The sequence below is a fragment of the Pygocentrus nattereri genome, chromosome 10, assembly GCF_015220715.1.
Source record: "Pygocentrus nattereri isolate fPygNat1 chromosome 10, fPygNat1.pri, whole genome shotgun sequence".
Taxonomy (NCBI): domain Eukaryota; kingdom Metazoa; phylum Chordata; class Actinopteri; order Characiformes; family Serrasalmidae; genus Pygocentrus; species Pygocentrus nattereri.
In genome coordinates, this window is record NC_051220.1 from 27,187,867 (window position 1) to 27,208,577 (window position 20,711).

Here is a 20,711-nt window from a genome sequence, read left to right on the forward strand (position 1 = left end):
AAATTCAGATTTAAAATAAAATTTAACTAAGAATTGAAATTTATATATATATATATATATATATATATATATATATATATATATATATACATACACACACGCATGCACACACACACACATAAAGCTAAAAGCAGAGCTGATATGGAATTTACCTCCTGCCCTACACTCTAGTTTTGCTAATATTCAGCCATGTACTCTCCACCTTCAGTGCCAGGCTTCTCACTGACCAGAAAACCAATTATGCTCATTGCCAACAACGTCACAGAGTCTGCAGGCTGTGGCATAGCATCTGTCTGGGCTAGCTGTGATTGGTCCACCATGGCATTTTGTGCCATGCCCATTAGGGCGGAAGTTTGAATAGGATGATTCGAGACTGTAAGCAGATCACAGTCTCAAGCTGCTGTGCTAGATCTCTTCTACAGTTCTCTAATACCCTGTAGGGTTTTCCTAGCCAAGGGAAGCTTCTGTGCTCAAAGGATGATACAAGGAGAAACTCATTTGCACAGTAATAGGATCATTTTCACTGAATTCAGTTTCACTGTCTCCTGTTTCAGGGTTGATAGCACTTGTGCCTGATCTGCTTCATTTTTCTTCAGTAAGTCACTGCTCACACTCCACTCTGTAGCACCATGTGGTGAAATGATGCATGTCCAGCACGTCATAAAAGTTAATAGTGGTAGCAGAGTTTTGCTGTGAATGCTCCCTTTGTGGACACCCTGCTGTAAATCTTACTACACATAATTTTGTTAATGGAAAAGCTTTTCTCCATCTATTCCCTCTTTTTCATATTTCTTTCATATTTATTTGATGATTGTTAGATGATAGCGTGCCTTCTGCCCAATGATGGCTGGGATAGGCTCCAGCACCCCTTGAGACCCTAAGGAATAAATGCTTTAGAAGGTGTGTGTGTGTGTGTGTGTGTGTGTGTAGATGGTAGCATTTTGTTTAGCATACTTTAGGTTGTATTTTGTAACTCATAGTGACTTTGATGACTTGGTGGCTCATACCACTCTGTCTGAAGGGTGTAAATATTTAGGTTGTTGACAATACAATATTACATATTTTTTACAAAAAAAGAATAGAACCTAATATGGTGCAGTGCTTTTTAAACAAGGTGATCCAATAGACATAAAACACAGTGGCACCACCACAAAACTGCAACAGCATCTCTATAAGAAAGATGACCCTGAAACACAGTAGCTTGTATTATTATGAAAACAATGCAACCAAGAAGTTTGCTAGTATTTTGAATATATATTTGAAAATGAACTTTGCATTATTTTTGATAAAAAAATTAATTAAATAAAAAGAAATCAGAAGTTTAGCTTTCATGTTTAAAATATGCCTTTGGATATTTATACAGTGCATCAATATCAATCCATCTTTTATTGTGCCTGTATTATTTTTGCATTAATGGTTGGTGAAAATTGGTACCTGATATATGATTGTCTTTTCTTATCATTAGCCCATCATCTGGTATAAGTATTTCTTTACTAATTCAGCTTCATAGCTTTACCAAGAGCGTTCTTGTAGACCACAAAGACTCAGCAAAATGTGTTGAATCTTTCTGCACATAATTATGCTTCCTTTTATGGAAAACATTTTTGAACCTAGAACAATTACCTTGATGTCCATAGAAGCCCCATTGAAGCTTTTACTCAAATGTACAGCACTGTTGCCATCCAGTGGAATTTCTAGGGAAATGCAACAACAAAGAGAACAGCAATGATTCATTATGTTTGCTGGAATTTGATGAAAACCAAAAGATTAAATTTGAGAATGTGATTATGAATCCAGCTGTTTTGTGGATGTTACTTTTAAAATATTTTCTTATACTTTTTAAATCTGCAGTAGTTTCGTATATATACATTCCTTCACCACAAGCTACGTACCTTTGATTAAACAAATTCAAAAAAGTGTATGCAAAATGTATACTGCTTATATTGTCTTTGTGGCAAAGAAAAGCATCATGAAGTCCTGTTTAAGTTAGAGCAGGACTCAGGGAAATGTGCCATAGCTTAGGGGAACCAGGGTTAGCAGCAACTAGCAGTAAATTAAGCATCTTAGCTAAAAACAGACCATTTCAAAGAATCAATGGATGTACCAACCAGCCCCAGCATGGTGTGGGTTGCCACGTTACGGGGATGGTTGGAACAACATTGCCTGGTTATAGCTTCAAAGAACAAGCAAAAAATCAGAGCTTTAAGTTTAAAGCAAACCAAAAACATAAACATTGTTGAATCAATTAAATGAGAAGTGTTTGTTTTTTATATTGAAAATATATTATATTGAAAAACAACAAAAGGATTTGTTCTGTTTAAATTAAGTTAAAACAATGCATTACAAACAAACTGTTAAGAGTTTTCTATTAAGAGAATGTTTCTTGATATAACAAAACACAGTGAGTTAGATGACCTCACTTTTATCCTGGCTGATTTTCTAGCACTGTCAGGTCAGTATATAATTAATACATAATTTTCTGTTACTTCACCTGTTTGGCTGCCTGAAGAATAATATGTGCATGTGTTATGATCATATCATATCATATCATATCATATAATTTTTGTCTCTGCCAGGAAGCCCACACTTTTAAACTTTTCAGATCACTGTGCTAACCAATCCCATTCACCTCAGCACACAACTCTGTATTTACTTCATATTAGCTACTTCATATTACTTATCATTGGCTTTAAATTCAGTTAACAAAATATGACTGATTGCCATCTATACTAACTACAAATAATTTTCAATGCTTCTATTTAAAACATTCATATAATCTGTTTACTTTAGCTATTTTTTCTTTTAATGAGCAAATGAAAAAGGTATCACAGCTTTAACAAACTGAAATGTGCAGAGCTCTTGATAAAATGAATGAATGTCAGTCAAAAGGGAATCATTTTTATGTAACATTTTAATGAGAGGTCTCCTTACTGATCCAGAGGATTGTGCCAAACAACCCCTGTGCCAACCAACACAATACTCCCCTAAAGCTGTCAGGGAGCAGCTTTCTGTAATTGTACTTAGATTAAGCTAAGAAGTAAAAACTAAAAGCTCCAAATATGTTTCTGTAAGTACTGGACAAATACTGGTCAATACTTGACTTTCCAAACAACCTAATGTGGAATAATTTGGGTAGTTTATATTTGTAATTAATATCAGTAAATTTAAAGATACTTTAGTATAATAATGCTGGGGGGATGATTGTAAAACATGCAGTGATCTGTTAATGCATGAAACTTGGAATACAGTTTAAAATGTTTTTCCTAAAGCTGGTTAGTCCTCATAAGATCTGAATTTAATCAAACAAATATAAGAAAACTTGAGGTGTTGTTATAAGATAAAATAAGAGGACAATTCTGTTTGAGATGATTAGAAATGACAACATTAGTAGAGGAAAAAAGTTGTCATTCAGTTCAAACGTGTAAAGTTTTCATATTTCACCTACAGAGTTTGCATTATGTTGTATAACTAGCCAGCAACGACACCACACAGATTATACAACATGTATTGGAGTGTGTGTGTGTGTGTGTGTGTGTGTGTGTGTGTGTGTGTGTGTGTGTGTTAAAGCGATGGTGCTTCCTCTGATGTGTTGCATCTGTTCCCATTGCTCTGCCTCAGCGCCCTTCTCTTCTCTAGCCCCTCCCACTTGGAACACCACACGTCTGCAGCCAGTCAGAAAGCAGCATGACCGCTCCATCATTTCTTAGTTTCCAAGGCAACAAGGCTGCTCTCCTGAAAGGCGCTGCATCATCAGCATCCGCCAGGCCAGCGCTGCTAGAGGCAGGCAGCCCCGCAGTGGCTCAGAGCAGGCACCTCCCCCACATTGCACCCTTTGCTGACGCCCTGCATGCAAGATGGAGTAGAGGAGGGACAGGGTGAGTGCCATGCTTCTGTCTTTTTTTCTCTGGTTAGGCTCTTTGCTGTTGCTTTTCTGCTTTTTGGGTCACAGGTGTAGGTGGCAGGCCTGGATGCTTCTGTAATCCCCCACTAGCAGATGGTCATATCCCGGCTGCAGGATGGTAGCGGCGTTAGTGATGACTGACAAGGCGGCTGCTCTTCTGCTTTTGTTAAAGGGGCCTGCAGAGGCAGGTGCTGTCGCATACACAAACAGGATCCATGGGAAAACAGATACGGACACAGTCAGTATGACGGTGTGTTTGTATTTGAGTATGTGAGTTAGGGGATTGTTTTTGATGCCATTTTTGTCCTTGAGGGAGGGGTTGCCAGAAGAAAGACAGTAGGATATGAACATGTGCTGTTTTTCCCCACCCACTTTCATAGAGCAGCATGGATGAGCGTTTTTCTGCGTCTGTGCTGTGTTTATGTTTGTGTGGGTGTACATGTATGGGAGAGACTCTCCTGGTGTAAATCAGTGTCAGTATTCTATCCTGTCTGTTTGCTAGGAGAGAAAGGGGTGGTATAGGGTGCTGGGAAATGAAGAGTTAATACTGTGTGTGGTTATAGGGGTCCTAGAGCACCCCTTCCCTGTTTTCATGGGTGCATTAATGCACCCACTTCAACTAATTAGCTAATTGATAAGCCCTTCCCGAGATGAACAGGGTGAGTTAGAGCAGAAGAAACACTAAAATGTGCAGGACAGGTTTACTCCAGGAACACAGGCCTTGGGTTCAGGCATAAAGAAGAGTATGGAGCTTATCCTGTGAGAATACATGATCTAGCAACACAAGGTGTGGCATGTCTCCCAGGACATCTTTTATAACCCGTAGACTCTGCAGAATTTTTAACCCGTACAGCTATCAAAGTGTCTGCTAACGTCTGGTGCTGTGCTATATGCATTGTCGTTGGTGATCTGTTGCCAGTGTGTGTCTGCGGGAGGAATTCCCTTGTTTCCTCCCCCTCCCTGTCCTGCGAGACACTTGTTTTATTATGGTGATGAAGCTGTATGCTTAAGAAGGTGTGAGGGAGAAGAGGGGTGGGTTTGTGAGGTATGAAGCGCTTTCTACCCCACTGAACAAAATGATGCACTGAATATATATGATTCATATCTCATCAACACAATCATTGCCCAAAGAAAAGGAAACTGAACAACACGTGTTGAGGTAATATATTGTATTCATGTAGAAATGATGTGTACGTTTGAATCAAGTACATTCAGTGCCTCACTTTTTTCTTCTCTACACTTGCTTGCCTTGTTTTACTCTTCTTTCAGAGCATACAAGTGCTCCCTAAGCTTGTTATGACAGGAGGTAGGTGACCAGGACACAACTGTCTGACTGTACAGGGCCTTCTGAACAGGAGGTACAGAAAGACCTTTGTGTGCCATTGATTTGTACCATGAATAAGCATACTGCTTCTAGCATCATGTTCCAATAACTGGAGTCCTATTCTACTGCAAAATTGAATGATACTTGTGTTGGATGTTTTGTATTAGGCGATTTAAGGCCTTGATAACATGTTCTTTTGTGTTTCGGTTTTGTTCCTGACCTGAAAGCTGCCTGTAAGTGGTTTATTAATATGATTTTTTGCTCCCTTTGACAGATGTATCATTTCCTATTTGGAGTTCAGAGTGCAGATATCTCCTGAGCCATCATTCAGGCATAATGAGAACAACTGGCCTTTAGCAGGAAGCTCATTTAGGGTGTGGCAGTGGCACACTATTAGTTTTGGTCTCTTAGCCCTCTTAAACCTATTGCAAAGGACACAGCGTCTGGGTGAGAATTCACTATGTCTCAGTCAAAAAGACTAATGATCCATTAATAATATCAGCCTATATGCTGTATTAAACTGTATTAATCGGTATGGTGGAAACACAGAAATCTTCTGTGCGTTAACAAATGTGTCTTCTTCTGTGTTGTTGTTGTTGTTGTCATTATTATTCTGATGTTTCTTGCCCTAGTTATGCCACTGCATAGTTGAGGCATCTCACTTTGTGAAGTTCAGATGGGCTTTGTTGTCATGGCAGCAGGAGTGAAGAACTTGCTGAATTAAAGGTTCCACCTTTCAACCATTGTGTTGATTAAGTTCAAGGGTTAACACCCTATTGATTTCAGAGCCAGGAAGTGGATCCATTAAAGATGACATAGAGTGAGCAATTACTCTAAACACAACAGCATGATTCACTAATAGAGATGCTGTGAGTGACATTATGTCTTGCCATTTGTCATGCAATACTGTATTTTACAGTCTGTAATGCACAAACACACTATAAACTCTGTAGCACAGTGATACATTAGCAGGACTGACTCATAAGAGTGCAGTTCTAGGGTTCTTTAGTAAAGAAAATAGTTCAATAGAGAACCCCGAACACTCAAAGAAACCTTTGCATGATTAAAGGTTTCTTTGCATTATACAAGGGTTCTTAAGAATGTGCTGTGGACCTTTACAAAAGGGTTCTATATAGCACCCAAAAAGGTTCTTCTTTTGTTATGATGTCAAGTTTACAATAGAACAACCTTTTTTGGTACTATACAGAACCATATTCAAAACCACATTCACCATCAATCTGAAGAATCTTTTTATGATGCAAGAAACCCTTTATTCATGCAAAGTGCTCATGGCTCTATATAAAACTATTTTCTTTACTAAAGAACCCTTGAAAAACCATCTTTTTTAAAAGTACACAGGACAGCGGGGCACAACCAATGGCTTAATGTGTAACATGGATATTTGATGTAGTTAGGGTTAGGGTTAGTCACGTAGAAAGCTCTTCTCATATTCTCTTTGCAATATTTGATAGCATTCTGAGATATATTTAAGATGATAACAGTAACTTTTTTCATTATGCTTTTTTTATTACTAAATTGTGTGTATAAGTCACAGAGGTCACTCTTACATTATTTTAATCACCCTTTTTGGTGGCTGTATTATAACACTATTTTAAACCATTTAGCCTTTAGCCAGGTTAAAGTACACCCTCCACATGGCTAGGTTAGTTTCAGTCCAGGGCTACAATTAAGCCTCCAAAAGTAAACAACGATAGTCCATCTTCCATAATCTTAGTTCATATTTTAGTTTTATTATGCTGATATTTACTCTTCTGCTTTGTGGTCAGAAATACATTTAGCTTCATTAGACACTTTTATACCATCCATCCATCCATCCATTTTCCAAGCCGCTTCTCCGTCAGGGTCGCGGGGGGATGCTGGAGCCTATCCCAGCAGTCTTCGGGCGGAAGGCAGGATACACCCTGGACAGGCCGCCAGTCCATCGCAGGGCAGACAGACAGACATAGACAGTCACTCACACACTCACACCCAGGGGCAATTTAGCATGTCCAATTGACCTGACTGCATGTCTTTGGACTGTGGGAGGAAACCGGAGAACCCGGAGGAAACCCACGCAGACCACTTTTATACCAGTCATATCATATTTCATTTATCATAATCTACACTATATTTCAAAAAGTATTCGCTTGTCTGCCTTCACACTCATATGAAATTGAGTTCTTAATCCATAGGGTTTAATTTGATGTTGGCCCACCCTTTGCACCTATAACAGCTTCAGCTCTTCTGGGAAGGCTTTCCACAAGGGTTAGGAGTATGTTTATGGGAATGTTTGACCATTTTCCAGAAGAGCATTTGTGAGGTCAGATGCTGATGTTGGACGAAAAGGCCTGGCTTGCAGTCTCCACTCTAATTCTTCCCAAAGGTGTTCTGTTGGGTTGAGGTCAGGACTCTGTGTAGGCCAGTGAAGTTCTTCCACACCAAACTCACTCATCCATGTCTTTATTGATCTTAGTTTGTGCACTGGTGTGCAGTTATGTTGGAACAGGAAGGGGCCATCCCCAAACTGTTCCCACAAAGTTGGGAGCATGAAATTGTCCAAAATCTCTTGGTCTGCTGATGCATTAAGAGTTCCTTTCACTGGAACTGAGGGGCCGTGCCCAACTCCTGAAAAACAACCCCACACTATAATCCCCCCTCCACCAAACTTTACACTTGGCACAATGCAGTCAGACAAGTACCGTTCTCCTGGCAACCGCCAAACCCAGAGTCATCCATCAGATTGCTTGACGGAGAAGTGCAATTAGTCTTTCCAGAGAACACATTTCCACTGCTCTAGAGTCCGGTGGCGGTGCTTTACACTACCACATTTGATACTTTGCATTGCACTTAGTGATGTAAGGCTTGGATGCAGCTGCTCGACCATGGAAACCCACTTCATGAAGCTCTCTACACTGTTCTTGAGCTAATCTGAAGGCCACATGAAGTTTGGAGGTCTGTAGTGATTGATCTCTGCGCACTATGCGCCTCAGGATCCGCTGACCTCGCTCTGTAATTTTACATGGCCCACCACTTCGTGGCTGAGTTGCTGTCATTCCCAATTGCTTCTACTTTGTTATAAAACCACTGACAGTTGACTATGGAATATTTAGTAGCAAGGAAATTTCACGACTGGACTTGTTGCACAGGTGGCATCCTATCATGGTACCATGCTGGAATTTACTGAGCTCCTGTGAGTGACTCATTCTTTCGTAAATGTTTGTAGAAGCAGTCTTCATGCCTATGTGCTTGGTTTTATACACCTGTGACCATGGAAGTGATCGGAACACCTGAATTCAATAATTTGAGTGAATACTTTTGGAAATATAGTGTATTTGTACATGTTCACACTGGAAAGCTCTAACAATATTTTATATATATATATATATATATATATATATATATACATGTTCAAACAATATAGTATATATTGTACTGAAATAATTATGTTTTTAATCAGTTTACCAGATTTTTTAGTGACTGTTACAACTGATAGAAATTGAAGAGAATGTGAAAGTGGAACCTGTACACCTGATACACCACAGTATCTGCTAACTCACTGTATGTATCTTTTACATTTTTGACTGCTTTTTTGTCTTAAAGATTATCTGTCATATATTTCATATTCCCTCAAAGTTTAGCTGTTGATTTTGTAAGCTGGTTAGTTATTAATGATGGTTTGTTTCAGAGCAGCAATTTCTTGCAGGTTTTAAGGTTTTTTCTTACAGCTACACTGAGATTTGATACTTTCCATGGAAAAAGTTCAATTTATGATCCATAACCTTTTTAAAAGCAATAACATGACTGTCTTTTATTTCTGCAAAAGATAATGGGAGCTGTACTGAAGGGATCATCAAACCTCACTAACATTAAATTTGTCTATAAAATGTAATCATTAAAACCTTCCAGTAACAACATGATTACAATGTTATTTGGTTAATTTCCAAGCAATTTAAACATTATTCATTATCTAATTTATTTAGATATATTTAATTCAACTTGAATTTTTAATTTAAAATAAGTTTAGCCTATTACTCATTTGTGCCTGTCATGATTATCCATGTGCTTGTGTTTTCGTCTTCCATGTGCTTTTGTTAACGTGTCAATGTCCAGTCCAGCCCCCTTGTTTTCAGACTCCATCCCTGATTGTTACCACCTGTGTTTTCCACATGTGTCCTGTTATCCTTTGTTATCCCTGTTGTATTTAAGACCTGTTTTTTCCTAGATGTTTGTTGGTCTTTGTATTGTTTGTACGGTTTGAAGTGTTTGATGTATATTGTCCGTTGTGATTATCCTGTGTTTTCTTTACGTTATGTCTGCCCACCGTTCTCTTCATCTTGGCTCATTGACCTCGGACTGTTATGACCATGACCCTGGATAAATTTCATGTGTCTTCGCACATGCATCCGCCTCCTCATCACTCCACCACAATGTTACAGTGCCACCCTGTTACCCAAAATTAAAAACTTTGAAGTAAAAAAAAAATATATATATATATATATATATATATATATATGTAAGCCTTATTTATTTGAAAATTTCTAAAACCATTTCATAGCTATATGTATTATATGTATTTCACATGACAAAATAATGAACTCAAGGCTTTTAAATGCCTTTAATAGGTAACAGGGTTGCAAACATTCTGTGCATTTCAGAAAAAACATCTCATGTAGAATCTGATTTTACTCTCTGAGGTGGGAGAATAACATTTTCTTAAGACTAAGTACGTACTTTGATTAATACTTTGTCAAAAAAGGAAAAGTATATTTTTAAAGAGTGTTGAGACCTGAAAAATGAACTCTATTCACAGAAAGTGCCTTTAATGTATTAAGGTATACATACTTGATCTGAGAAGTGATGAAGCAACAGAGAGGACATCCCACTCATCCTTTCCCTAAAATGGCGGATGTTGCTGTTTGTGGGGTCATTACCTTTCTTCCATGAATTATTAATTATCAACTGATACTTCTCAGAGTAGGCCTTCCTCTGATTAGCGTAGCATTGTCTTTTCTGTGGATATGATGTAGATGTACAGTAAGCTTTTAAATCTGGAGCGAAATCTCTACAGGCCGTTTCTGGAAAATGCATGGATAGATGAATGGATGTTGGATGGATAGAAGCATGGAAGGATGGATGGGTATAAATATGAATGAATGAATGGATAGTAAGGATGGATGGATAAATGGATGGATGGAAGGATGAATTGATCAAGGGACAGAGAGGAGCTCATAGAGGAGCTGACAAAGGTGCATAGTAAGCTTTATTATGGCAAAGAAACAAAGAACATTAAAAATGAGATGCATATTCATGTTTGTATAGCAAGCTGCAGTTTTCTCTCTGACACTGTGCAGAAATCAGTGACCGTCTGTTTTTGTGAGTTTAATTCATTTGAACTTATGTTTGACATTCTCTTTCACTGTAAGCTAATCTGAGCACAGGTTACGGGAATGACTCCAGTAATACTGTCATGCTATTACAGGATGCCTGACTCAGTGGAGAAGGATTAGGGGTGATGTAGGAGTAATAATGAAGACTTTCATAAGAGACTAAGGTGAAAAGGTCAGTGGTTTCAGATGAATAGAACATGAGAAGGTCACTGATTTCAGGGAGAAGATTGTGGAATATGTTATGTCAGCCTGTAGAATGTATCATCATTTCAGAATCAATTAAGGTTTATAATACAGCAGTGATGGCCTTCAGCGGCTTACTAGCAAATATCACAGCTGCTTCTCACTCTACTGATACTACTACATGTACTAGTGATGCACCAATCCAACTTTTCTTCTACTGATACTGATGCCTGAACAAAGGGTATAAGTCAATATTGAGAAACGGCGCATTACCAGCGCTCTTTTCTTCTTTTTCAATTTAAAATCTCTATACATTACTCTACAGAATTGCTTGGGATCAAAGCAACATATGGCTGCAACTATACATCATTCATTAAAAATATAATAGAAACACAAGAAACAAATATACTGCAAGACAAAACAGACTACTGTATAATGTGCTGTTACAGTTTTATAATGGCCATTGTCAATCTGTTAATAAGGTCAATATTGCTGTCTATACCACTCCAGTATATCAGATGACTGCATCCCAAACAGACACACCTCTCACTGACCTCTACAAGGTCAGAATTTGAGCTTGAGCTGGTTCTCTAGCCAAAGCAAAGCTGTAGACCAGGGATGCCCACATCTATGCACGAAAGACCAATGGGGCTACATGTTTTTGTTCTAACCAAGCAAGAGCACATCTGATTCGGCTTATTTAAATGGACTCCTCAGGTGTGCTCCCATCCCACTGGCCCTTTCTGCAAAAGATTTGGTGTCCCTACTCTAGAGAGGGAGGGATTGAAAGATAAAGGCAGAAAAGAGAGAGTTCAAAAGAAAGCAAAGAGACAGAAAGAGGGAGATTGTGTGCTCACCCTGCCAAAACCCTCAGCGTGGCGGTCTGTAGAATAGTGAAGGATAATGAGCAATGTTTTGGCACTTTGTTCTTTTCTTTGGCATCACTGTCTGCATGTTAATCCAATTAGAAAGGAACAACATTCCACTCGTTCGGAAGTAAGGAAGTAAGAATAGTTTTAATTCATCATTTATGGTATTTACAAGAGGATAATGAAGATTTTTTTCATGATCTGCGATTATGTAAATGTAATGTGACCCGTTTTTTCAGATGTTGGTACTTTTTTAGCTTCTGCCACCACTGAAGAAGGTCAGTTATTCTTCAAGCAAAAAGGATTTCACTGTGAAAAAAGAGCCACATTGATTAGTCATCGCTCAGCATTAGTCATCCTTTTCAGCTCTCTCAGTTGTGTTCCTCTTTAACAAGAATCTGAGTAATATTTTAGGAGGTGATTTTTTTTTGTCGTTGCTTTTTTGTGTCATGAGTGCCTTCTGAAACAATCAATAATTCAGGGGATGTGGGCCAGAGCCCCTGGGAGAAGAATCCTCACATTGTTCCCCTGCAGAGAGTCCTCTCGGCTCCTCCGGCTATGGCTAGCTTATTTACCACTGCTTACATTTACTGCAGTAAACAGTACACACTGTTACACTATTTACAGTACTCACAGTTTGCTGTGGGCTTAGAGGTGAGCAATGTGACAAAAAATTGTCACAATACATTTTTCAGAGTATGCCATGGGTCTCGTCAGTACTTCCAAAACACTGAACTGCAAATCACAGATTTTGTATGAACATGTAGAGAGCCTGTTAACAACAGTAATGTACAATAACTGTATAAACTGCAAAATAACAAGTTGTTGATAAGAAACATTATTGCCATTTAAAATTAGGGCTATAAAATGATTAAAATAAAAAGCCACAATTAAATCTCAATATTTGGTAAATAACAATTACTCATTTGTCTTGTTTGCTGAAAGAGAGATTTTTTTTGTGACTTTCCTTAGTGAAGCATTCACAAAGCACGGTTTTGTGTCCATAGCCATGCTACAGTAAACACTTTTAAGAGTGCCATAGATATTGACTTGTTCTTAAGCTTTTGAACCCCACTCCAGAGAGCACATTTGACATTTGTCTGTTTATTTTCTTCACATTCTCTGTTTGTACATTATTAAGAGATTTTTTCTGTTTAAAAAGTATTACATAAAAACTATTTTTATTACTTTTGGTAATTCAGTAATGTTATTTTCAGCATGTGAACACTTCACATGAACCTGAACATGAAAAACATATATATAGGATGAATGCAGTTCCCATTTTTTTTTATTACCGCCATCCAAAAAGATCAGCAGTTTGCTACATGTGTCTCCTCTGCAATTCTAGCTCTCCAAATCTCATACAACTATGTTACGTCTTCATTCAAGGGTATGTGGTTTCTTGCACTTTGTTTTGTTTTTTGTTAGTTTGTGGGTTGTTGATTTATCCCGAGAACTCCTACAAGCACTGTCCATAGTCTGCTGAAGGTATTATAAAGTGCTAATGTATTTGATATTACTGATATTGTCCACATCAGTACTGTGTTTTGCTTGTAAACAATACTTTATGCTAGGTGTACTTCAGTGATGAACAAATTCACAACATGAAAGGAGCTGGAAATAACGTTTTTTCAAGGGAGCCATTACTAGAATGTACACTTTAAAACCTGCATTTGAACATCAATAATAATATAAGCAGCACACAAAACATTGTATTGTACCTTTTTAAATGTAACACTATTATAGTGATCATTATACATGTTTTATATATTTTTGTTGTATCACCCACCCTATCCTGGGCCTACATACACACACACATGGCAGTGCTCTGGAAATGGCCTCATGCATCACAGTAACTGATGCCACTCATGGTGAATCACTGCCTGGCAGGAAATAGCTTTTAAACACAGTTAAAGGGCTTAATGATGGTGTTACAGGATTACAGGGGCAGCGCTCTGTGACTCCCAAAGTCCTCCTATCACATTTACTCCTACAAGCCAGCTGTGCAGCTGTATTGATTCTGGCTCCTATGGAGTCTCTTAGTTATCGAAACCAATGGTTAATGTGATACACTGTATAGGCAGCACACGCATGGACATATCCTGCCTTTAACCAGCTTTACTGCAGAAAAATTTAACCTGTGTTTATCATTGGCTCTATAAAGCACAGTACTTGTTTTGTATATTGTACTTCTGTAATGTTGAATGGTCTTTCTAAAAATGAAAAAAAAAAAAACATATTAATGTAAGGCATTCAGCCAGTAATTATTTTTGCTGTATCTAAAAATGCACAGAATCAAGAAGCCAATGTACTGCATGAAATTTTATTTTTAATTGTGTGAACCATCACACCTCTGCTGTTTATGCATGCTGTGTCATTTGTGATACAGATAAAAGTTATGGATAAAACAGATAAAGGTATTACTTTTTTTTTTTTAACCCAAATAATCTTCGTAAAGTTTTAGCTTTGCCACTTAAACACCAGAAGGCAAGCATGTACAGATTACATATTATGGTCCCCCAGTTAGCTTGATGGATGATCTTAACTCTTAGAACTTTGCTGACTAGTATCTAAACTCGCCACTAACAGTGCACCTTTCAACTTTAAATTGTCTCTATGTTGATGATAATGTAAACCGGTCAAACCTACTCGTGCTGTAGAAGTGGTTTAATTGAATAAAATGTCACATAAGTTGAAATGTCTTAAGAATTGCTAACATATGAAATTGCATGAATTTTATGGCGAGAAATTCAGTTAATTCATTCTTAGACAGACAAAATCCAGAATGGCTCAGGAAAATCCTGGACAGATGGCAGCTCTAAATCTTGCTATCAGTTAGCCTAGCAGTTTGTTGAATAGTATCTGCTCAGTGCTACTATCATTGCAGCACAGTATTAATTTTGTAATGGATGTACCACCAACAGAGAGCAGTGAAGTTTCTGCTTCACATATTGAACACTTTTGAGAGCTGATAGGATTCTTAGGAGAGGCTGATAGGTTTCTTCTTGCCTATTGTACTTAGTGTCATGAGCTTGGCTTAGATATTTTTTCTTGCTTATCACTGTCATGATTATGAGTGTGGGAAATCCACTGTGAAGTTTAATAGTTCTTTCTGGCAGTATAAACAAGGGTCTTGACCAGTTTTGGGCAGTTTTAATTAATATGGCTCATAAGGGGGAGTATTGTAGAGTCAGCAAAACAGAAGACTGGTGTATTAAATGCTGTATGTGAGTCAGAGCACATGACCCATTCAAAAAGACATGAACCAGTTATTATAAATGGCCAACACAGTGTCTGCTTTGCAGTGATGATGCAAGTAATTTCAATATTAGGTCCTGGAGAGAATTGCAGGGATTTGTGTACATGTAAATGCAGTTAGATGAAATGTCATATACTACCAATCAGAAGTTTTGTCAAATTTGTCATATTGAGTTTTTGTCAATTTATGTACAACCCTGCTTCCAAAAATATACTCTTGATACTCTATGCAAAATGTAAATAAAAATAGAATGCTATGATGTGCAAATAAATTAAACCCTATATTTAATCAACAATAATACAAAGGCAACATATGAAATGTTGATACTGAAAAAATCATTTTTTGAAAAAAATATATCCCCATTTTATATTTGATGTCAGCAACACATTTAAAAAAAGTTGGGACAGTGCATGTTTATCACTGTGTTACATCACCCTCTCTAAGTGCTTGGGAACTAATGAGACCAGCTGCTATAGTTCTGAACATGTGTACTAAGTGTTTTCAATGACTGACTCTTTTACTATGGCGCCATGCTGTTGTAATTCATGCGGAATGTGGTTTGGCATTGTCTTGCTGACGTAGGCAAAGCCTTTCCTGAAAAAGACATTGTCTGGATGGCAGCATATGTTGCTCTAAAATTTGCTTATATTGTTCAGTGTTAATTGTGCCTTTACGGATGTATAGGTCACCCATGCCATGTGCACTAATGCACTCCCATACCGTCATGAATGCTGGCTTGGTGATTTTACATACTGTAGATGATGAAATCCCCCAAGTTCTTTGCTATTTTATGTCATGCTTCAATTGTTGCACTATTTGCCTGCACAATCTTTCACAGAGTAATGATCCCCTACCCATTTTTACTTGAAACAGGCTTGTTGTCAGTTAACCTAATTTGTTGCTCCAGTCCTAACTGTTTTGAAACATGTTGCCATCAAATTCAAAATGGACATAGATTTTTTCCAAAACACAATAAATCTTCAGCATTTGATATACCTTTGTACTATTTTCAATTAAGTAAACAGTTAATTTTTTACTGCACTTATAAAAATAAGAAGACACAAGTAGGTTCACTGATTATTTTGGATAGCAATAAAAAGACTTATATTGTACAACCCGAATTCCAATTGAGACGTTGTGTAAAACATAAAAAAAAGCAGAATACGATGATTTGCAATGATTTCCTTTATTCAATTGAATATATATTCAACCTATATTCAATTGAATACACTGCAAAGACAAGATATTTAATGTTCAAACAGACAAAAATTGTTTTTTGCAAATATTCACTCATTTTGAATTTGATGCCTATAAGACATTCCAAAGAAGTTGGGACAGGGGCAACAAAAGGCTGGGAAAGTTGAGGAATGCTCAAAAAACAATGTTTGGAACATTCCACAGGTGAAGAGGTTCATTGGAAACAGGTGAGCGTCATGATTGGGTATAAAGGGAGCATCCCTGAAAGGCTCAGTCGTTCACAAGCAAGGATGGGGTGAGGTTCACCACTTTGTGAACAACTGTGTGAGCGAATAGTCCAACAGTTTAAGAAAAACGTTTCTCAACGTGCAGTTGCAAGGAATTTAGGGATTTCATCATCTACAGTCCATAAGATCATCAAAAGATTCAGAGAATCTGGAGAAATCTCTGTAAGTAAGCGGCAAGGCAGAAAACCAACATTGAATGCCCGTGACCTTCGATCCCTCAGGTGGCACTGCATTAAAAACCAACATCATTCTGTAACGGATATTACCACATGGGCTCAGGAACACTTCAGAAAACCATTGTCAGTGAACACAGTTCGTCGCTCCATCTACAACTGCAAGTTAAAACTCTGCCATGTAAAGCGAAAGCCATATATCAACACCACCCAGAAATGCTGCTGGCTTCTCTGGGCCCGAGCTCATCTGAGATGGACTGACGCAAAGTGGAAAACTGTCCTGTGGTCTGATGAGTCCATATTGCAAACTGTTTTTGGAAATCATGGACGTCATGTCCTCCGGGCCAAAGAGGAAAAGGACTGTCTGGATTTTTTTTGTTTTGGAGCAACATATGCTGCCATCCAAGCAATGTCTTTTTTAGGGATGTCCCTGTTTATTTCAGCAAGACAATGCCAAGCCACATTCTGCAAATGTTAAAACAGCGTGGCTTCGTAGTAAAAGAGTGTGGGTACTAGACCGGCCTGCCTGCAGTCCAGACCTGTCTCCAATTGAAAATGTGTGGCACATTATGAAGCACAAAATACGACAACGGAGACCCCGGACTGTTGAGCAACTGAAGTTGTACATCAAACAAGAATGGGAAAGAATTCCACCTACAAAACTTCAACCATTAGTGTCCTCAGTTCCCAAACACTTATTGAGTGTTGTTAAAAGGAAAGGTGATGTAACACAGTGGTAAACATGCCCCTGTCCCAACTTCTTTGGAACGTGTTGCAGGCATCAAATTCAAAATGAGTGAATATTTGCAAAAAACAATAAAGTTTATCAGTTTGAACATTAAATATCTTGTCTTTGTAGTGTATTCAATTCAATATAGGTTGAAAAGGATTTGCAAATCAACATATTCTGTTTTTATTTATGTTTTACACAACGTCCCAACTTCATTGGAATTCAGTAAAAATACTACAAACTAAATAATGTACTCTAATTATTTATTTTCAGTGATTTTTGGAAAATTTTGTCTGCCTCTGGATGTGATCAGTACTTTGGAAATTAGAGCTTCTGTTATTATTCCTTTAAAACATTTTTTACAGTTTCCCAAATTCTTACTAATTTGTATTTGAAACCTGTGTGTGCACTGTGTTAGAAGATTAGTATCATTTTATACATTTATTTGCATGTGGTTTGGTTTTATATCATTAGAAAAATTCGGCCTTGTTCACCAACCGTTCTTAAGAAGAAATTTCTTATTAAAACTCACTTACCCAGTTTTCGCAAAGATTCTGACACTGATCAATGTTTTCTTACATGTGATTTGTTCTTAGGTAAGAACAGAATCTACACACTCTCAAGAGCACAAAGAAATAATACAAATAATCTGTGGTTTAAGAACACGTTATGAATCTAATGTAGACATTTCTTAGAACCCTTTCTCAAGAACAAATTTAAGAAAAAACTTGTGATACTGGTGAATGAGGTCTGTTGAATCCAAAGTTTTGAATGGTAGTGCATTTTGCTCAGACTGAGTAGTACAGGAACTGGTACAGATGGTAAGTGCTGAATGAGTGCACTGTTACCTTCATCCAGTGATCTTACTCTCTGTCTCTTGATGACACTCTGATCCTAACACATACAGGAAATGATAACCATCAGAAAGATGAGGCAGCTCTTATAGTACAGGCTTCAAAGATTCCTCCGGAGAGAGAGAGAGAGAGAAGCAGAGAGGGAGAGATAAGAGAGGCAAGTGATACTTGCGCTACATTACACACTGTTTTTAAATAAAAGCGCTTGATGCAGTATGTAAACATTGGTTTCAAAATACACTGCTCACTCTCCGGTCCTTGTAGTCCATCTAAGGAAAACTGAGCTGCAAAACAGCCCATTTTGAATGATTTTTTTTTAATGATGATGCAATATCCAATGGATTTGCATATATCTGACTGTTCAGCCCACAGCAGGCCAGTAACACTGAAGTTATAAGAAATGTTTCTGCCCAGACTGGACCCAGAGGTCATTTACAAATATCAGTCTTAAAGGCACAATAACAAAACAGTGCATTTAATATTCATATGCTGCATATACATGATGGCATGTTGGAAAAAAAGTTATTCCATGCCTTATAGCACAATTGCTGTAAACAGCAACAGTACATGACTGGTGGTTGCCTAAAGCTGGGTAAATGTTACCATGGTGATAGCACTACTGGTTATAACAGTGCTATTTCTATCTGTGTGCGGGGTAGTGGTGATAGTGACACTTTTATTCCCTGTGGCTTCACCCCAACACCACATGTGTAATATAAATGTGTAGGGGGGTGAACAGTGTGAAGATATTGAAAATGTGTAATTTTCTAATGTTCTTCACAGAAAAGCCCACGGAAGTTGAAATAATAATGAATCACATCATTTTTCTTTTGGTAAACATTGAAACAGATCCCACAGACTCGAACACCACACAAGAATTAAAAATCTCTTCTCTTTTTCGGTGTATAAAAATATATATGGTATGGCTTTAATTTAAGACAAGTCAGAAAAGATAAGATCAGCTTGATAGCTTTGCTCACACTCAAAATATTCCCCAAACAATTATTCAGTGAGTGTGTTGATTCTCCGCCCGATGATTGCTGGGATAGGCTCCAGCACCCCCCCGCGACCCTGACGGAGAAACGGCTTAGGAAATGGATGGATGGATGTGTTGATTCTGTTCGCTTTTAGCGAGACTTTGATTTAACCCATGGTGCTCACAAGAGGGAAATGGGAAATGGATGTTGAAGGACTTGATAGGCTTGGCTTTTTCTCCCTCCCCTTACACTCCTCCATCTCTCTCTTTCACTTTCTGTGTCTTTCTCTACCCATTTCTCTCTCTCTCTCTCTCTCTCTCTCTCTCTCTCTCACACACACACACACACATACGAGTAATAGCAGTGCCACGCTGTGGCTGTCACTGTCTCAGCAGGAGGGCGAAAGGCAAAGGCAGGAATGAAAGAGCAGTTTCATTCTCTGGGGACTGGATGGAGTTTATGCTCTTCAGACAACTAGAGCATCCAGGATTTCCTTTTAAGGCTGGAGGGATGTGTGAAAGCAGAATGAGGCTGGCCTCTACTGAACAGGACTGTGGTATGTTTTGCTCTGCCAAGTCCTTCTACATAGAACTGAGTCATATTACACATTTGCAGCTTAGAACAGCTTGACTTTTCATTACAAGAGTAAGAATTATGTTACACCATGCTAGGAATTAGGAGTATTGGGAGCTAGTTCTGTGTGATATATGTTGTCTTTACCAGTGTCCAAGTATTATTGTCACACCGCGATATTGATATATTTTAGTTTTAGCAGTATGGATAAATAACACAACTTTGTTAATTGCAGTGTATGTCATTTTCCAGGTGTTTCAGATATTTTTGAACAGTTTAAAATGTATACAAACCAAATAACTAGTATGCTCCCGTTCTAGGAAAATGGTTTCAATCTTGACCATTTTTCATAAAATGGATTTTAGCACAGAGTACCAGATACTGTTACCTGATACTGTCATATATTTTGAATATATTTAAATGTAGAATTTTTTTTATCAGTACTGCATACTACTTCATTATAGAGTAAGGGGAAAATGTTGAATTTTAAGGTCAAATTTGGCATGTCAGCCTGTGTTCTTGTAAACAGATGTTTCAGTCTGATTCCACAGTGTAACTGCACCTGCAACAGTTATAATTGGGTTTTTTAACTCATTTGTTCCTGTGGTCTCTCTGCCCTTTATATTTAGTGTCTGCTGCTAAATCAATTCCACCAGTGTCATCCATGTGTTTAACTAGCAGAAAAGACAAAACAAACTCTAGATGGGGTATAAATGTTAGGAAGCCACATTAGCCAATTAATTCATCTGATCCGTTCATTTCTATAGGTGACTGCAGAGCTGAGTGTTGAGGGTGCATATTAAAATGGTCATACAGGCAGGCTGACTGGAAGTATTGATTTCCTATAACACATTTAGACCCTTGGTTGGCCTAGATATTCAACACTGAATAATGTGGAAGAGTGAACAACACATGCATGGTTAATGAGTGGTATGGTAATATGGGGAAATTACTATTACTGGGATTATATTGCTTCTAGAGGTGTAATGATTTTTAA

The 20,711-nt window shown here is 37.9% G+C and overlaps 1 protein-coding gene across 2 annotated transcripts in view; it reads left to right on the forward strand.

The window, feature by feature from the left end:
* Positions 1-3,724: 3,724 nt before the first annotated feature.
* The window catches only part of akap6 (A kinase (PRKA) anchor protein 6), a 144,028-nt gene continuing 127,041 nt past the window's right edge, over positions 3,725-20,711 (forward strand). The window contains exon 1 of one of the 2 annotated variants that reach the window (XM_017699795.2): positions 3,725-3,875. The gene's annotated coding sequence lies outside the window, so the exon portion shown is untranslated. Of the gene's footprint in view, positions 3,876-19,550; positions 19,698-20,711 lie in introns of those variants that run through there. The other variant, XM_017699796.2, reaches the window with a different exon arrangement.